Source organism: Peromyscus maniculatus, chromosome 15 (genome assembly GCF_049852395.1).
Source record: "Peromyscus maniculatus bairdii isolate BWxNUB_F1_BW_parent chromosome 15, HU_Pman_BW_mat_3.1, whole genome shotgun sequence".
NCBI lineage: Eukaryota > Metazoa > Chordata > Mammalia > Rodentia > Cricetidae > Peromyscus > Peromyscus maniculatus.
In genome coordinates, this window is record NC_134866.1 from 37,167,352 (window position 1) to 37,184,408 (window position 17,057).

General features: G+C 38.9%; 1 pseudogene; it reads left to right on the forward strand.

The window, feature by feature from the left end:
* Window positions 1-890: 890 nt before the first annotated feature.
* LOC102918394 (phospholipid scramblase 3-like) lies at window positions 891-15,900 on the forward strand (annotated as a pseudogene).
* The last annotated feature ends 1,157 nt before the right edge of the window (window positions 15,901-17,057 follow it).

Consider the following 17,057-nt stretch of genomic DNA (forward strand, 5'->3'; position numbering starts at 1 on the left):
CCATAGGTAGTGGGCTCTAAAAAGCCAGCTCATTCACCAGGAATAGATCCTGATCCTACCACCAGGGGATCCTTAAGCAGGCTAAGCTGTCTAGCTTCTGCAGAGGACCTAGTCCAATCCCATGGTATTCATTTATTCTTTAGAGACCTCTACCATATTCATAAGGATATTTTAAGGTATTTGTCTTGAGCTTCAGCTATGTTGCAATATTCAGGACCTACTGAGTTACGATTGTTGGGAGGCATATTGTCCTAGCTATTATTCACTGTGTTTTTACACTCATGTCTAGGCATCTGTGTTTGGAATAATTGCTAATATTTGTTTGGTCTTGCCTCTGTTAAGTGGGTGTTTTGTTCTTTGGTTTCTTTTGTCCTTTCTGGTTCTTATGAGGGTGTGGTGGCTGTGTGTTGCCTAGTAGGGAATTCTTCTGGGATCCTGCCAACTGTGACCACTGGCTATTCCAGGTAAAATGTGTTCCTAGGTATTGGAAACTGACACTTAGGAAGAGGGATGGGTAGGAGAGTGTGGTGAGAGGGTCCATGGGAGGGAGGTAAGCAAGGTGTTTCACCAGGATCTGCTTAGTTCCTTGAGTATATGAGCAGGGCATGTAGAGAGGCCAATGTCAGGCAGTCTTCTCCAGTCCTGGGGATTAGACTGGGTTGGCTATGGAGGAGAAGAAGCAGAGCGAAGCTCTGAAGCTTGCCTATCTGCTTTGCTGGTTTACTTGCTTCTCAGGTGAACTTGGCTGACGGTTTTCCAGAAACTGCCTGCTGGGGTTGGGGACTAGGATAACAAGATGAGTTCAGACAGACAAAGGTTGAAGGAGACAGGTCTGTGCCTGAAAGGGGGTTAGATCATGGGGAGGCCACAGTAGGTGGTCTGCTACAAAGATGGGGCATGAGACAGGAGGGGGGGGCGCGGGGCGATTGGATTTGGAGGAGAGAAGAAAGAGGTGAGTATCTGCAGCTAGCCTACCTTCTTGGCTGTGGTTCCCAGAATGACTTGTGGGTTCTCTGGGAATGCCTGCTGGATTCTGGAGCTGGGATAATGAGATGAGTTGGGGGAAGGAAGGTGAAAGGGGAAGATCTGTGTGACCAGTTGGGGATGGGGCAAGAGAGGAAGGAGGCTGAGGTAGGTGGTCTGTTGACTTGGAGGAACAGAGGGAAAACTGAAGGTCTGAAGTTAGCCTGCATGCTTCCCTGACTGGACTGCAGATCTGAACCAAGTTCATCTCCTTTCTTTATTTTCAAATGTATTATTATAGAATTATTGTTAGCACTATCATGTCCTTAAATGTTTCATGTTTGTTAAGTTTTTACTCAATATTTGTAAATACATTGTTTTTGAAATGTATTAATCAAGAGCTTGTCTAAATAGCAATTTAAAAACCAACTCTTGTTTACTAAACTTGATTCTTATTTTATTTTCTTTCCTACTTGTCTTAGCTCTGATACAATTTTTTTTCCTGATTTGGGGGAATTTTACTGTCTTCCATTATATAATTCCACTATTTTGCAATTTCTCATATAATTTTGTCAAAGCCAAACTATTTATCACTTTTTAAATTATAAGAAATTAGTATGTAGACTACCTTTTCTTTGAGATTTCTTGCAACCTTAGTTTCCAGTGTATAATGGAATATAGTCTTTGAAATTAATATATATTTTCAAGTGTTTGATACAGAATTTTCAAGGTTAATAATGGATTAACCTTGATTGCTCAGATTATATCTTTGTTGACTTTGTATTTAACATAATAAGGATATTTAGTTATCAATTATTGAAATTAATCTCTTTGTTTCTCATTGTAATCATGTCAAGTTTGTTTGTAGATTCAGAGTACATCTTTCTATGTAGTGGATATTTTTAAATTATTTTAATTTCCTGACCATGACTTTTTTTTAAAGATTGTCCTCTGTATTTCTAATTATGTTTTTCAATAAAAATAACATACCCTCCTTCATAATAATGGTATACAGTAAAGAATTAGGCCTTACCCGAAGACAAGCATAACCGTTGTCCTTGGTTCCTGGGATGTAATCTCTGAACCCCTGAGATTATTATGAGGATATTTTCATGTTTTATGTAAGTTCTGTGAACAGCACCTCATTCTTTATTCTAATGAGATAAACTTTACTGTGTTCATTTAACCATGTCCTAGGAGGAACAGGGCTGGGGATTTAATTTAAGATATGAGCAATGCCTATGCAATAAAGCTCCTCCAGAACCTCTGGATACTGAAGCTGTGGTGAACTTTTTGTGTGTGTCACATATTAATGCTGTAGGGTCACTTGTATTTGGAACTGTATGTCTTTCCTGCAATAAACCCTGACTATGGGTATAACGATGAGGGTATAAATGGTTTGGGTGAGTATGGCTTCTTCTAGCAACTTGTGAAAACTGTGTGTGCTTTGGGAAACTCTTAAAACTTGTTGGTTGATAAGGATGACCCCAGCTAAGACTCTTAGCAACAGTGGAGAGAATACCTGAACTGGCCTTCTCCTGTAGTCAGATTGGTGACTACCCTAATTGTCATTGTAGGACCTTTGTCCAGTAACTGATGGCAGCAGATGCAGAGATCCACAGCCAGACACCAGACTGAAACCTTTCTGAGCAGTGGATGGGGAGGGGGGTGATAGAAAGAAGATTGGGGAGGGAATAGGGGGAGAAAAGCGAGAAAAAAACTGGTTGGTATGTAAAATAAATTAAAAAAATAATAAAAAGCTTGTTGTCTTTTAGAAGGCAAAGATTTGGTAGTCTAGAGGACTACATTTTCATATAGTTTGGCTAATGAAAAGTTTCTCATCTGCCTTGTTATACTTTTTGGTTTTACACTTTTTGTTTTATTATAAATTTGATTCTTTTTAATTGTGACTTTTTACTTTTACTGGTTTGCAGTCTATATACTTGTTTTAAATTGCCATCTTTTAACCTCTATTCCTTTCATACATATTTATTGAACTTATAAAATTTCCCAATCATTTTTTAAAAAACAATAGGACTTCTACTGCAGCAGGGATTTCTACTTTTTCACATCTGGTGTGGCTAACTATTTTTTCTTAATTTGTTCAATTATAGTTTCATCAATTATTTTTTTCAAAGAACTATTTTTGGTTGATTTGATCTGTTTTAAATTGTTTTCTGATGTTATCAGTATCATTCACTCCATTTCCATTCCTTTAAGTTGATTTTCTGTTTTCTAGCTATTTTCTTTTCTTTTTTTTAAAGCTATTTTCTTAAGATGGTAGCTTAGATCATCATTACATGTTTTTTTTTTTTAAATTTAATAACAACATATAATGTTATAAGCATACCTCTAAAGGAGTATTTTATCATGGTCCATAAAATTCCATGTGTTGCATTTTAGTTAAACATTATGAATGCTATTAATTCTTCTTTGACTCATAAATTCTTTAAAATAAAGTCATTTGTAAATTGCTGTTACTTATTTCTAATTTAATTATGGTGTGATTTAAGATCATATTTTTGTAATTTAATTTTTAGTATAATATTTTAATTAACTTGAAAATTTCATACATGCATACAAAATATTTTAGCAATATTCTCCCTTTCCTCACCTTAAATCCTACCAAAGTCACCCCCATATTCTCTCAACTTTGTGTTCTTTCTGTCTTTGGCTTTGGGTTTTTATAACCCACTGAGTCCAAATTGTGCTGGCATATGTCTATGGGAGTGAGACCAAAGTTAACTTAACATGGACCACATCACTAAAGAAAACTGACTCTCTTGTCCACAGCAGCTATCTACTGTCAGTATCCCCTTAGCTGGGGATGGAGGCTTGCAAATCCCTTCCTGTTCCATACTGAGATGTTGTGTGACTTGACCTGGTATAAGTCTTGTGTTGGCAACCACAGTTGCTGTGAGTTCATGAGTGTTACATCCAGAAGTCACTATTTCCCAGTAGTGGCTCTAACATATTTCCCAACATCTGGCTCTAACATTCTTTCACTTTCTTCTCCCACAATAGATTCCTGTATGTCCTTTTCCAGAGTCTTATGTGAAGAAGTGTGGTATAGATTTCCTGGCAACTAAGCACTCCCATTTGGCCAGTTCTAAGGCTACTGAGGTGGGTGGAAGGACAACTCTTAATGGAGGAGCATAGAACACAGGGGATTTGAAAGAAGAAAAGGAAACAGGGAGGGGCATGGGAGAGTAGGGAAGAAGAGAGAGCAGGGAAAGGGCAAACTAACATTAAGGTGTTTGAATAGGACTAAAAGAGACCTATTATATTAACTTGTTAAATATATAAGCACATACATAGAGTTTAATGGATATTATGCTACATGGGTGATTATGCTCCTTCAAGAAGCCATAGTTGCCCAAAACAAAAACAAACAAGCAACCCCTAGTACCAGGTGTGGGATACCTGTCCTCATGTTGATGGTCAGAGATGTTCGGGAGACTCCCCCAAACAATACAGACTAATTTTATTGTTGTTGGATGTTCCCCAAAATTTGATGTTAAGACCCTATTGCTGAAGACCTCCCATGCTTTAGTCACAGGATATGGGGAATTCAAGCTACTACCGATCAAGAGTTTTTCTTCTTGGTGGTTATCTATCATAGTATCAGAAAGTATTATACAGCCAGTGGGGAGAGAGCCATCACCTACCCACAGTCTTACCCAGCTGTAAACCCTATGTGGTACAGGAAAAACCAGCTTCATAAGATATGCCCATTGGAGCCATAGTGGCAGGGATGCTTTGGGGAACTCAACCACTTTCTGATTAGATTCCAGGCCCACTCTACAGGAGGAAACGCATGCCTGTACTGTAAATCTGACCAAGAACTCATGGCTGGGGAGCTCATAGTTCCCAAGGATGACCCCAATACTAGTATTTTGCTAAAATGTGCACTGTATCATACATCTTCCAAGTATATATCTTTCTACACATAGGTAAGTGAAGCTCTTGATATTTCTCATAGATGCTCCTTTGTGCAGTGTTTGGAAGTTAATTCAGAAACTTAAAAGTGGTAGAAGATTTTGTTCTTCTAGATCAATTAAGAATAAAAATTTATTGCACCTCTAACACTTGCTTTCCATTTTATTGAGCTCTGAATTTATCTATGGTATTTTTCACCTCCATGTGTAACTCCTTTTAACATTTCGGTCACGGCATGTCTGTGACAACAAATTGCCTCAGTGTCTACATGTCTGGGAAAGTATTTGTTCTCTGACTTTGAAGGATAAATTTCAGTAGCACTAGAACACTAGCTTTATGGTTTTAAGGTTTTCATTTCACTCTTCCATTTTCGTTTGCATGGCTCCTGATATGAAGTCTCTTCTCCTGTTACTTCCTCTTCCTCTTCCCTTTCCTCCTTTTCTCCTTCTCCTTCAATATACTACACCGTTTTATTTTGTTTGGATTTTTTCAGTTTATTTTTCTTTTTACATTTATATGAGTTTCCAAGGACCACTGTAACAAATCCCCATAAACTTGGTGAGTTAAAGCAACGGAAACGTATTTCCTCACAGTTATCGCAACCAGGAGTCCCAAACCAAGGAGTCAGCAAGACTGCATTCTGTGCAAAGGCCTTAGGGAGGCGTTTTCCCTTTGTCTGCCAGCTTATGGGGGCTGCTGACAATCTGTCCTCCCTTGGCTTGTGTGCACATTGCTCTAATTTCTGCTTCTCTGCTCATTTTCCCTTTCCCCTCTGTTTCTGTTCTCAAATCAGCTCTTTTCTTATCAGGAAAAGATTTAGGGGCCACCCTAAGTCCAAGATGATCTCAGCCTGTGATCCTTAATTTAATTACTCATGCAAAGACAAGTTCCAGGAGTTCAGATTTGGATATGTCTTTTGAGTGGCCACTATTCAATGCAGAAGAGCATTCCAGTTTGGGACATTTCTTTTGGTATTTCTCTATGATGACAGATACTTTTTTCTGACCATGTTCGGTCCACTGCTGAAGCATCAAAAGCATTCCCCCCCCCTTTTTAGTTTGCTTTCCAGTGCTTTGTTTTAATTTTAAATTAAGTTTTTATCTCTCTGATTACATTACCATTTGTTCTTGTGTATTGTCTATTTGTACCATTTTCTCTTAACATATTAACTTATTACCCAGCATATTAATCACTTTAAACTGAGAACTTAAAATCTGTGTCATCTGAGGCCAGTTCCAATGTTTGCCTTGTACACTCATGTGGTGTTTTTTATTTTCTTGCCTTTCAGTACACCTTATGGATTTATCTTTTTGAAAGTCAGGCATGATGTCCCAGACGATTAGAACTGAGGTATGTGTGCCTTTAGTGTGAGTTTTTATTTTAATCTGGCTATAAAATAGAATGTCTTTCCTGTTTGCTGTAGCTGTAGGGACCAAACATGGCAAGTTCTCTCATATTTTAATTCTTGACAGTCTTGTCTTTGGGTTTCCTTGTCCTGGAGTCTACATTCCACAGTGCTTTCACCTAAAAATCTGTTTCATTTGAGTCCTGCTGCAGTGGGGGTACAGTAGAGGTGAGGAAGGAAATCTATAATTTTATGATTTATCCTATGGCTTAGGGTCTGTTCTGTGATCTCAAACTCCTCTCCTGGCTCTCTTCATGTCAGATAAGAAAAAGAGGGGAGTTAGAGTTGAAGAAATGCCTTCCCTCTAGGTGGTGTATACACTGGTAAAATTAATCCCTGGCAAGTAAGACTTGATTAAAAAGAAGGGTCTTAGCATATTTCATAATGATGACTCTGTGATCAAGGCTGGGTCCCCAAAGAGGTATTTGCATCTCATCATTGTGAGAAACTGCAGGGTAACATTCACACCCAGGACCCCTTCCCCACAAGACTGGCTCTCAAGAACTTCTCACTCTCAAACTGTCTTCACTATATCACCACAGCAGTCATTTAACTCTACCTGCTATGGCTTTTATTTCCAGAGGAATTGATCCCAGGTTGCACTCCATAGATTTTTCTCTTCAGTTTGGAGTTAGTAATCTTTCTGAACAACAGTTATCTGAAGCCAGGGAGCTTTGATGCTTCTCACTGCTCAGCGTTCTTCTTGCTGTGAGGACATTGGTGGAATATCACTTTACTTAGACCTTTTATGTTGCCCTTCGCTGTACACGATTCTAAGTACCCTAGTGTTCGTGTTACATTCCTTGTTTTTCAGAATTCTTCTCAGATGGAGCATTTTTGATATTCTTCAGCATTAGTTGCCTCATACTTCCTGGCATGATTGAAACAGGAAGTCCAACATTGTTCTTTTAAGATGATGGCCAGTCATTGCATGGTTTCACTGTGAGACCCTGTGCTTACTGGCAGAGAATGTTTTCTTACTGTTAGAGTTTTCTAATTGCCATTAAAAGTTGGTCAGGTCGTTGGTTGGCAATGCCTTAGGAGTTTTTCATTAAACTGTTATTTTTCTCCATGTTTCAACTAGTGAGAGAAATCCCAAGGTGGATACAGAGCTTCAGTATTGCCGTCTTATTCGTTGTTCTCTACCTCTTCATTTCTTAGCTCTGTCTTTTTCTGCAATCTTTTAGTTTAGCGATCCATTTGGTTTGTTAATTATGGTTTTTAAAATATTCTCTCTTTTTTTGCATTATCTGTCAGATTTCATACACTTCCAGAGGTCTTCTGCTGCCTTCTTGAGTAGAGAACTAGTAAGTGGTGTTCTTAGCAGTCCTAGTTCATTTCAACCTTTAGAAAGCTTTGCCTGTTTAGATAGTAGAAGGAATCTCTCACACTTTTGTTTGTCTCAGAAAAGTTATTTGGGGCGCTGGGGGGATGGCTCAGCAGTTAAAAGCACTTGCAGCTCTTTCAGAGAACGTGGGTTCAGTACCCAGCACATACAAGGGTTTTCACAACCATTTGTAACTCCAGTTCCAGAGGAATCCACTACCCTCTTCTGGCCTCAGAGGATACTGCATGCATATGGTCCACATACATACAAGCTGGCAAACACTCGTATGCATGAAATAAAAGCCTTGATTATCTGTGTGCTATTCAGTGCTTAGCTTATGATGTAGACTGGAGGATTTCTAATTCTCTTAGTTGGCTGTGCTCACAGGAAATTTACCTCACTCTTGGGACCGGGTTTGCTTTTGTCAGAATTGCTGCTCACTCGTACACAGTATCTGAAACTTGCTTGGCAACCTTGAAGTCTTAGGTGTAATAATAACTTCCTGAGATTCTCGCTATAGTAACTGGTCCCAGTCCTGTATTGACATAGAATCTTGCATTGTGGAGTTTTTATGTTCCTTTTTTTTTTTTTTTTAAACTAGCTTTTACCTCTCCACTGGATCCCAGGATGGAAGACTTTCCTGGCTTTTTTTTTTCTCCACAATAAGAAAGATTTGCATCTTCCTTATGGTGAATGGATGGAACACTTGATTTTTCTTCGGGCCAAGGATATAGAAGCTTCCTGCCCACAACCCCAGCATTCCAAGGCTTTTACTCTGTAAGAGGGAGGGGTCCTCAGAAGTCTTATAGCCTAATGTGCTTCCTCTCTGGGCTGCTTTGTTTTCAGTTTTCTCCACAAGTATCCAGTCCGCTAGTTGAATCTCACAGAAGAACATTTGCAAATGAAGTTCTTTAGCTCCAGTAATATTGTATACTTATTTTAAAGAGACAGGTTAGTTGAAGTTAATTTTTAAATTGGTAGGTAACTTCTCTCTTTGAAACTCTGAAAGCAGGGTACCACCATGTTTTGGCTTCTACTGTGCTGTGAATGAGAAAGCTAGCCTCCTTGGCAATGAGTACATTCTCTGTCTCTGTTCTTTGGCGGTGTATTTATTTCCTGTTTTACTGGCATGTGTTTGCCATGGACTTCATTCCTCTGTCTTTCCCTTGCGTCATGCTCCCTGTCTCTTGCCTTTGGAATTCCTAACAGACACAGTTGGGTCTTCTCATGGATCCTTTTCATCACTAAATCTTAAAGTCCTACTTTAACGTTTTATTAGCTTCACTAGATTTTTTTCATAAATGCTCCAACTTTTTCCATTCATGAGTTTGTGTTCAACCATGACTTACCTTTCAAACATGATACCATGAGCCTATTCTTTGAGCATCCTATTTTTTTATTTCTTAAAATTTCTAAGGACTGAATAATGCACACAAGTTATGAAAGAGGATACAAAGCTAATTGTCCTTCTCGTATTAATTCTGTCATAGAGCTTTCATTTTTTTGTGATGGATGAGTACATAAAAATATATTTGATAGTGAAAGTATAAAATCCAGTGTGAAGTTCAACAGCTTCAGAATGGCTATTCAATGAGATGTATAGACCATGAGTCTGGCTAATTTTGGTGCATGCTATTTATTTTATTTGTGATTTTTTATATAATAATTTTTAGAAATTCTTTAAAGATGGGTTTCAAACTTCTAATACTTAACGTGAATTTTTAATTGTCTTTTTGATCATCTAAAATATGTACACATAGTATGTTCCCATGATATAATGTTCATTTTCAGCCTCTGTATAACACAAGTGTTATGTGTCCATTGTCTTGGATTCCATGGCAGCATATCATAGAATTAGCAGTTTGAGCAGCAGGCATTTATCTTCTCACGGTTCTAGTCAATAGACATCTGAGGTCACAGCACTAGATGGCCCAGGGCTGGTACAGGCTCTTAATTTGACTTCCAGGTTCTTGCTTTCTCACTGTTTCTCTAGATTTTACATAGAGATAGAGACATGTCCATACAATCAGAATTATCATTTCTTGTGCTGATAAGACTAGTACTCACATACATTACCTATTAAAGCCCCAACTCCAGAAAACCAGTCCCTGGAGGCTCAGATTTGGGCTTCAACATACAGGTTTTAGGGGATATGATTAGGTCCTCAGCAAGTATCATTAACTTACATTTTTTTTTCCTTTCTCATTACAGGGCTTGCCTTGAGACAGCTCATTCCAGAGATGTGTGCAGGAATTAGTTAGGAGCACTCTTAACCAGGATTCCTCTACTCTTCTCCAGGCAAAATTAGTTCTCTGCATGCCTGTTGTTCAGAGTTAACCATAGTCCTGAGATAAGCAACAGAGACAAAGATACCAGACTCTGGTTGCCTTCTGGTCCAAACAGGCTTCCTCCTGTGATGCTGCTTGCTTCCCTGTGTTTCAGCTACTTGTTGACACTCTTGTCCCCAGATGTGAAGACCACCCCCCTCCATTTTCTCATCTAGGAAAAACAAAACAAGTACCGAATTGTTTACACCATATTCTCAGTTAGATTTGTATGTTAGATTTGTATGTGCACATTTTTTTTTACAAGTGTTCCAGATGTTCTAGATTCTCTACTAGTGTGTTGATTTCTGGTCATTCTTCTTATAAATTAAACAGGAGACTTCATAACCAAAAAGTTGTTCCTTTAGAACCTGTGTGTCACAGAGGTGCTATTGGAGACCAGATAATCAACTATCAGGTACTTCTGATAAAATAGAGGAACTGAAGTTTTTGGATAAAGGGTGCTTTTATCATGATTTCCTGAATGCAGCTTGAGAATTACATGAGCTTAACTTTTTTTTTTTTTTTTTTTTTTTTTAAATCTAAACAATGTTTTCTCTCTCTGGAATATAAGCATATTATGTTTAGTCTGAAGTGACCTTAGAACTTTGTTTGTGATTTGGCATGTGCGTCAAAAAGGTAGAGAATCCAGCCGGGCGGTGGTGGTGCACGCCTTTAATCCCAGCACTCGGGAGGCAGAGCCAGGCGGATCTCTGTGAGTTCGAGGCCAGCCTGGACTACCAAGTGAGTTCCAGGAAAGGCACAAAGTTACACAGAGGAACCCTGTCTCGAAAAACCAAAAAAAAAAAGGTAGAGAATCCAAAGTTATATAGGAAACAGAGACTGGGCAGAATTCATAATTTACAGCTTACTCTCAGCACATTTTCTGTTTAATGAACTGAAATTAACCAGGACTTTTTGGTGTTTCTGTTTCATTTTATGTACTTATATAGTTATAAATGCAACTTTTTATTTCTATATTTTTATGCTTACATAAATTTTAATAACAGGAGTCAATGATACTTGACATGAAATAATGGCATACGAGAGGAGACAAAGTTTCAAGCTCTAGTATATAAAACTCAATGATATTTTTATCCAGTATTCCTAAATTTTACTGTAAAATATGTGTGTTATAGAAGAGTAGATACACATGTTCATTTTAATTGAATGCAATAATTTTAAAGATCCCAACGAATTTATTTGTTCTCTGCCTGTGTGTACACACACTTATTTATCAATGTGGCACCATTTGAAAGTTAGTGGCAGAGGTTCTGATGGGCCACCTCTAAGTATTATGAGCATTTTCTAAAGCAAGAGCATTATTTTTAGAAAGTAAACAATTCCCTAATTAAAAAAAAATCCAGTCCATATGAAAATTTTTTTCATTGTCCTTAACTGTCCTTTATTGATTTTTAATTTTTTATTCATTTTACATACCAACCACAGACCCTCCTATTATTTTCTATTAAGGACCCCATTAATGAACACTCATCGTACTTAGCGATTATGACTTTTTAATTAATTTTCTTTTCCTGTGTTGCTGTTTTTGACAGTTGCTCAGCTGAGGTCCTGAGGCAGCAGGTCAGTCTTCACATCTTGTCTAACTTTTTTTCTGTCAGTATTTTCTAACTGGTTTCTTTATTTTCTATAATGGAGTTGGAGGGTTTTGATTAGATTTTGGTTAAGCATTTTTGGTAATGATACTTTATGAACATTTTTTATCTCATATGTGTAATATCACTTGGAAAAACACTAAATTGTCTCACATTAAGGATGCTAAGTGGTCATAGAGTTTAGAAGGAACATTGTTCATCATTTGTTAAGTGTTTCCAGGTGGTTTTACTTAGAATTCAAGTTTGTCTTTCCCAGTGATGCTTTTCTTGGTGATTATAGCATGCTTTCATGATTCTTGCCTACATAATGAACCAACTTCTAATCTTGAATAGGATCAGAGTCAAGTTCTATGTCCCTTAATGGATAAAACTAGACCATTTTCTGATCAATAGCAAGTACATCTGATGCCTCTTTCTATTCCTAGCCTGGTATCTTATATACTAAAGAGATGCAAAATACAACTTGTCCACTTAAGAACCTTGATTTTTGTATTCTTATGCTTTTCAATTTCTTTTACACACACACACACACACACACACACACACACACACACACACACACACACACACAGAATTTGTTTGTGAGTTAGTGTGAGGAGGTCAACGTAAATTTATTTGGCCCCATTGTTAGGGCTGCCGATATGAACCCTAGGAAACACATCAGAAGAGAAGAGGAAGAAAGGAAAGAGGAATAAGAAGAAACAAGTCAATCTTATTAAGAAGGGACTGGATTGGAAACAGAAATTCTTAACAACAGTACTTGTATACCTCTTGTTACTCTCTGCTTGACAAGAACAATGCTCTAGCGGTGAGTTAAGTTTTCAGATTCAGAAAGCCCATTTATGAAATGATTATGATACAAACATCTGATTGGGCAAGGAGCATAAGCAGGAAGAGTTTCTAAGTGCCTCTCGGGCTTCCGTCTTGCAAGCTCGAGTTGAGTCATCTTGAAATGATTAGTTCTTTTAATAAAAGTCATGACTATAAAAATGGTATTTCTTTTATTTTTGTAAATTGAATCTAAATTATTTACACAAATAAGTTTTGATTTCTCTACCGTTTTGAACCTCTTCAACGTTGAAACATTTTCATTGTTTTGAAGATGAACTTTATTTTTGAAAAACAATTGGAATTTGTGAACTAAGCTTGGTGACTAAGAACTGTGAAATAAACAAAATAATAACCAATTTGGTAACAACAGAATATTTTTGCTGAAAGTACACAAAATACCACAGTGGATAAAGGACCAATTATTGTGTCATAGTTCACAACTATTTACAAATATCAAATGCTCATGATTTACATAGTTTATTGGTTTACTATTTATTTAATAATCATATAAGGCAAACATTGTATCTTCATTTTGACTGTTGGAAAAGTTGAAAAAAGCTTTACTATATCTTGACATTGGAAATTAAAGAGGTCTTCCCCAATTCTCTCTGCTGTCTGTTCTCATTTATATCAACTTTGTCTCTTTAATTCTGTCATCCTTGCTCAAAAACATCCTATTCGTGGACATGACCTGTGGTTTATCCATTGCAACCCAAGTTGTATCCATCAGTCCATTGTATAATGTATCCACAGGATTTAATATTTCACATTGTCTTTCTTCTGCCAATCAGGACAGCAATCTTATTTTCCCCTACTTTGTATGGTAGTCACTAATTCATTAATTATACATTTATTAAATATCTGTTACAAAAATATGAAAATACAAAGATGACAGTGATATCTTCCTTAACATAAAGGAGCACAGGCTAATTATCAAGGAATAATAATTTAATACAATATGATAAAGTACAAATATGTTGTATTCTTCAGACAACTCCATGGCTGACAAATACTCAATCCACTGTTATTTATCAATGCTGTTTTCTCTTTCCATTCTCAAATAAAATAAAATTGACATTGTATAAATTCATCAACCACTCTGCACCTTCTTATCCATCATTAAAAGAGGGTCTCTTACTTAAACTCAGCGACTGAGCTAGTCAAGCAAGCCAGCTTGCTCCCAGGATTTCTGTCTTCACCTCCACAGCACTGGCGTTACAGGAGGCTGCTATGCACACCTGACATTTCCATAGGTCCTGAAGATTCGAACTCTGGTCCTCATATTCATGTGGCAAGTGCTTTGCCCATTTTCAATTCTTTATTTCTTTAGTTTGTTTAAAAATTAGGCATCTTGGACTACTTGACTACCTCAGCTGATAATCACCCAACTTTTAAAAAATTCTAAACAGCACTTTCTCTCTCTGAAATATAAGTCTATCATGGGAAGAGAATGAAGTCATTTTCATTTGTATCTGGTAACTCTGTGAGAACTAAAGATGTTGCTTTCCACATGAGAATCCACTTACTGTAGCAAGTGTCAAAATATTCAGAAGTGAATAGGGATTTGTTTGATCTGAAAGTGCAAAGAAACTATCCTTGAGCTGTTCCTTTATTTGGGGATGTGATTTGAGTTACAAGTCCTAAGGGAACTATTTGCTTCTTTGCTTAGTTTTTGTTTGTTTTTTTCTTCTTGTTTTGTTTTCTATTAGATTGTATTTTGATATTTTTAAGTTGTGGTTTGAGTAGATTCCACGAGATTATAAGATACATACACTTTTTTTTCCTTACTCACTGGTAAAATGTCAAGCACACTATTAGAATATTAGAAACATTATTAGTTCTTAAAACATGTTTAGAAATGTGGGTTCAGTTTTGAGCACATGCTCTCAATTTTCTTTGGTATATATTAAAGATACCAATGATCTGTTGATAACTGTTTGTTCCAAATCTACCTGGTTCCTGGATGTCTAAAAATTAAGGAAGTCATGAGATCCTGTGTTTCCCTGACATATACCCATCCCCTGGAGCAGTTTCCCCTGCCTTTGTCTGTTTGTCTTTATGTCTCTGTGTTATAGAGTTTGTCTTCACTCCAGAACTAAGCCTCCTGAGGACACAGACATCCAAATAGTCCCCTCCCATTACACATGGCAGGGTACTTGTCCTCCCAAAGGCTACGCCCCTCACCTCCTTACCAGGTGACAGCTGGGACATCCTGGACCCAGACAGGTTCCAGTGCCTGTCCAAGTACCTGCCTCTGACTACATTCTCTTCCCCTGTCTACATTCTCTTCCCCTCACCAGACCTGGTGGCCTCAAGGTCTCAGGAAACTGCCAGTTGCCCTCTGGCCTCGAATTCCTAAGGCAGATTGATTAATGGCTTGATTTCCTTAAGGGACCCCCTGGAAGTAGGATTAGAATCCATCCCTGGTGATTGAGCTGGCTTTTTGGACCCCACTACCTATAGGGAGACACCTTGCACAGTCTCGATGCAGGGGGAAGGGCTTGGACCTGCCTCTACTGAATGGACCAGGCTCTGCTGACTCCCCATGGGAGGCCTTACCTTGTCTGAGAAGGGAATGGGGGATGGGTTGGGAGGGAAGGCTGGGGGGCGGGAGGACGGAAGAGAGGGCATCTGTGGTTGGTATGTAAAATAAATAAAAAAAAATTTAATTATAAATAAATACATACATACATACATACATAAACTTGTAGGCAATAGAAAAAAATTGATTCATCAGAAGCCTGAATGAATGGAAACATTCCTAGGATGGGAGACCTGTAATAGACCTAGGATGGGAGACTATGCTCTGGTACTGGACAGCATGTGGAGTCAGGCTGTTGAAGGGAGCAACTGTTGTGGCTGTCTGAGCATCTGTGCTGTGGTGCCCTCTGGTTGCTTCCTGTCCGCCTAGCAAACCCTGGGACCAGAAGGTGCTCCACCTCCTCTGCCCACTCCACTATGGCAGCAGCCGCTGCCCCTGTGGCCCTTAGGAGATGACAGTACAGGCTCCACCTAGGTTAGTGGCCATGTGCTCCAGACCTGACCTCCCGCCTTCCTTTATAAATTCTCCATCCTGGATGCTGATTGCCAGACCGTCCTTCAAGTAGAGGGGCTTGGCTGGACTGTATGGCTGTGGTATAGACCCCCAACTCTGAGGTGAAAACCAAGGAAGAATCTTGAAGTGTGGGCTGCATCAGCAAGCAGTAGGGACGGTTGCTCCAAGCTCTCACAGATGCCGATGACTTTGGCCTACAGTTCTCAGCAGAACTAGGCATGAGAGTGAAGCCTGTGATGTAGGGAGTCATGTTTCTCATTGATGATATCTTCTTCAAGAAGCTAAGAGGTGCTGGGCCCTCTGCCATGACCAGTTGGAAGCCACCTCAGGATGAGGAGACTATCACCTCAACCAGGGTTGAAGATGCTCACCTGCCCTGGCCTTTTGCTCCGGAGGCAACCCCTTTTTTGGTATACAATGCAGCAGACAGACAGGGGTGACTGAGTGGTTGGGAGCCATTGTGTCCCATCTACTCCCTCTCCTCTCCCCTCCTTCATCTGTGGTCTTGGAGAGGGTATGCATGAGAACCCTCCTCGCTGTGTGTTATCATCTCCCAACAGTTCCCATGCACACAAGAATATTAGCTTTTGAACTTTCCTACCCACTCTTTCCTACCTTACTCCAGGGCCTCTGCATAGGAGCAGGCGTTTGAAATCCAGTACTAGAGTTTTCCAGTTGGGCTAGTGGATAGAAGGCCAGCAGCAGCAAATAGGGCTGACATGCCACTCTTCCCTGATGTCACATTAACCTATTAGTTTAGCTTCAGCCTGTGGCACTTCAAAGGGTCCCTGCCTCCTCACTCATAGCTGTAGAGGTTGAGACCCAGTGCCAACTTCCTAACTCCCTGGGCCCTGCTGGTGTGTTCTGAAGTGTTCTGGCCCTTGTTTAGCTGGTAACCCCTTCTGCCCGCTGCTCTAGGAAGGAGGAAATGCCTTTGCATGTTGTATGCATAAACTTTGAACTTTTTAAACGTGGGGAGATAGATGTGGTGGGAGAGGGGAGAAGAAAGAACTGAATGACAACAGCTGGGCTAGAGTTGGCCATCTCTTCATCTATACTGTTTGGATTAAAGAAAAAATCCTTGAGTCAAAAAAAGAAAGAAAAATGACTGAAGTAAAGGTCAAATCAGCATTGAACTATCCCTCTAGACTGAATTATAGTCTACACACAAAGGAGAATGAAATGTCCCAGTTCTAGTCTCCTCAGCTGTCAAATACATGCATGTACTAATTTAGCACTGATGTCAAAGATCCCTTAGTCTCCAGACTTTTGCTGTTTTGTAGATGTTGATCATTTTTTTCACTTGAAAAAAAAAATGGTTCCTCCATCTTTAAGATCAACATCCAACTGACTTACGATGATGAGCAAGATAACTGCAATATCCATTGAAGAGATGCAACACGGTCATCTACATGTCAACAGTGGTCTCATGGAAATGCAGAAGGATTAGAATTGGGTAGTTACTCTCATAGCCGACTTCAGGTCTTGCTCTTATGGGATAAGAACAGGGGAATAAAATAAGTTAAGGGAGAGTAGGAAAGGGATTTCAGGCACCACGTTCTCAACATATTCCAGACTAGCAAATTGATTCAAAGAT